Genomic DNA, 2,715 nt, shown 5'->3' on the forward strand with positions numbered 1-2,715 from the left:
CTTTTTAAGTTTTTTTCTTCCATAATATTTTTGATACTTGCTCAATTTGTCAACAAGAAAAATAACTAAAGATAATGACTAGCTTTGTCTAATGTCTCATGAAACTTTCATGAGCAATTCAAGCATAATTGTTATGAACAAGTGAATTAAATAAATGTAAATGGGATAACAGTTTATAAATGAACTTTTCAAAAATAATTATATTTTATAAAATATGAGAGTTCCAAAAATCTTTCTGAAAATTTGAAACTTTAAAGCTATAATAAATTAAATTAAATGATAGACATGCCTTCAAAACCAGATAATTTCTGAATAAGACATAATTCAGAAACATTAGTTGAACATAGATTTAAGTTTATCTCCTTTTTGCTTCTTATTTCAGAGAAAGTAAGATATTTGGGTATGTTGATAAATATGTACTGCGCCAAATGGAAAATTATTTCTTGAGGAAACACACACTTCTAGAAATTATTAAATGGTGTATTTATGAATTTACTCAATTACAGAATGCTGGTAGTTCACAATTGTCTATGTCTTAGTTTTCACTGGAGAATATTAAGAATTAAGAATTCTTTTTTTGTCCCTCCAAAAAAAACAATTATTTGACTGAAACAAAACATCTTTTAAAATATTTTAACGATGTACAAATACTTTCACAACATAGACTTCTGATTAAAAGACTCCAGCAATGTTTATAGTGTCTACAACAGAATTTAGATGCCTACAATACTTTGTAGATTGGTTTAGTTTGCAGGTACATATTTCCTTACTTAAGAAATATTATTAATACAAATGTATGATTTATAATATACCCATTATAGCAAGAAAAAATAGATTAAAACAATAAAATGTTTTTAGGCATTTAATATGCCAAGTATTTAAATAATTATTTTTACTGTGACATAAGAATAATAATTATTTAGTAATAAAAGAAAATTTTATTAGCACAAGGAACACTAAAGTTTCTAGGAGTTCCAAAATAAAATCTACCTATCCTTTCCATGAAATAAATAGAATAATAGCAATCCTTTGGTATCACTTAAACATATACTGAGGATTCCATTTATATTAATTAGGACTTAAGTAAATTATTTGCTGAAGTATAAAAATAAAAGGAAATTTAAAAAACAAGTTAACACTACCAGCCTGAATTTGGTTTTCACTTGTGCATATCTAAGGTAAGCAACTTCAACATGAAGTATATTAAAAATTAACATTTTTTTCTAACTTTTCTAACTCATATACAAACCAACTGTAATCAACTTATTTCTGAAAATAACCTACAGAAATAGTATGTAAACACACAGACCTTTGAGATAGACTAAGAATATTCTACATGCTATGGATCAAAATGTGAACATCTCTGTAACATTTTTAAACGAACACATTAATTTGGGATATACTTATACCTTACTATACACATACATATTATGTACACCATAAAATAAATTCTGACAATGTTTCTAGTGACACCATACTTCCATTCCCCAACTACTAAAGAAAGAAAATAAAAACTTTGTATAAAAAAGAAAAGTTTTTATACTAAGTTTTTAAGTGGAAAAAAACAAAATCAAAAAACTAACTCCTCTTTGCAACTGGACTGAACTCTGAACAATTCATCAATCAGTAATTTCTTTGGCCATTCCCCAGTGTCAAAAAATTCATAAGCTTTCTCTCTATTCAAGTGGTCTGATAATCTTTTGGTGTTTTGTTTTAAAAATTGCTTTCCAAGATACAAGGTAGCCATGCTGGTTCAATTCTTCCGGCTGTCCACTTTGCACCTGATATAACCATATAGGTTGACACTGTGTAGCACCACACCCATGATAACCACAGCCAGCCACTTCACTCTGAAGAAGTAGAGAGCACTAAAAGCAAATATCACCCACAGCATGGGACAGGCAATCAGTCCTAGCCAAAAGATACTTGATTCAGCCTTTGAAACAGTTTTATTTTCCTGAGGAGTTGCCTCTCTGGACTCAAACACCCAATGACTCTTTCTATCCTTATCAATATGATTTCATCACCCAAGGCCAACCATCAGTCTACCTGTGACATTCTTTACTACCCAAAAGTCACATGACAACAACAAGATGAGTGTCACCATACAGGCTATAAAGCTACTGCTGAGAAATTCACAGAGAAGATAGAGTATAATGGTACTGACTTGGAAGAACAATTGGAAAAATAATGCCACTGGATGTCTGATTTTGGATTTTCTTGTTCTATTAGTTGTCTCTCCTGCATCAACAATGAAACGTCTTTGGTGTCATCATTACTGTCTTTCGGCAACATGGCGGCCCTGTGCCAGCCCCACTTCGTGCAGCCACATCAGTGCAGCAACCCTCAGGTCTAGTCTGCAACTTACACTGCCTTATCCCCACTGGAATTAAGAATTCTAATTAATATATATGCATAAAATTACTGGAAAGGTATCCAAGGAAAGTAAGGTGTATTTTGATAAGAAAAAGTGTAGAGATGCATTTTCTTCAGAAAAGAATAATTTTCTGCCAAATAAAATGACTGGTTATTCCAAAATGATAAAGAAGAAGAGTGAACAAAACCTAGATGGGTTGAAAAGCAAAATAAAAGCACTGTTAGATGTTTATAGAAGAGAAATTTGGAGAAGGACTTTTATCCTGTGTGTTTAAGGTGACTGAAAATGAATGAATTCATTGTAAGAGTTTAAAATTAAATATTCATACCAAAAATACA

General features: G+C 30.7%; 1 pseudogene; it reads right to left on the bottom strand.

Annotated features, from left to right (window-relative positions):
• Window positions 1-1,570: 1,570 nt before the first annotated feature.
• LOC114094896 (Golgi apparatus membrane protein TVP23 homolog B pseudogene) lies at window positions 1,571-2,295 on the bottom strand (annotated as a pseudogene).
• Between the last annotated feature and the right edge of the window lie 420 nt (window positions 2,296-2,715).

Source organism: Marmota flaviventris, chromosome 4, assembly GCF_047511675.1.
Source record: "Marmota flaviventris isolate mMarFla1 chromosome 4, mMarFla1.hap1, whole genome shotgun sequence".
Lineage (NCBI taxonomy): Eukaryota > Metazoa > Chordata > Mammalia > Rodentia > Sciuridae > Marmota > Marmota flaviventris.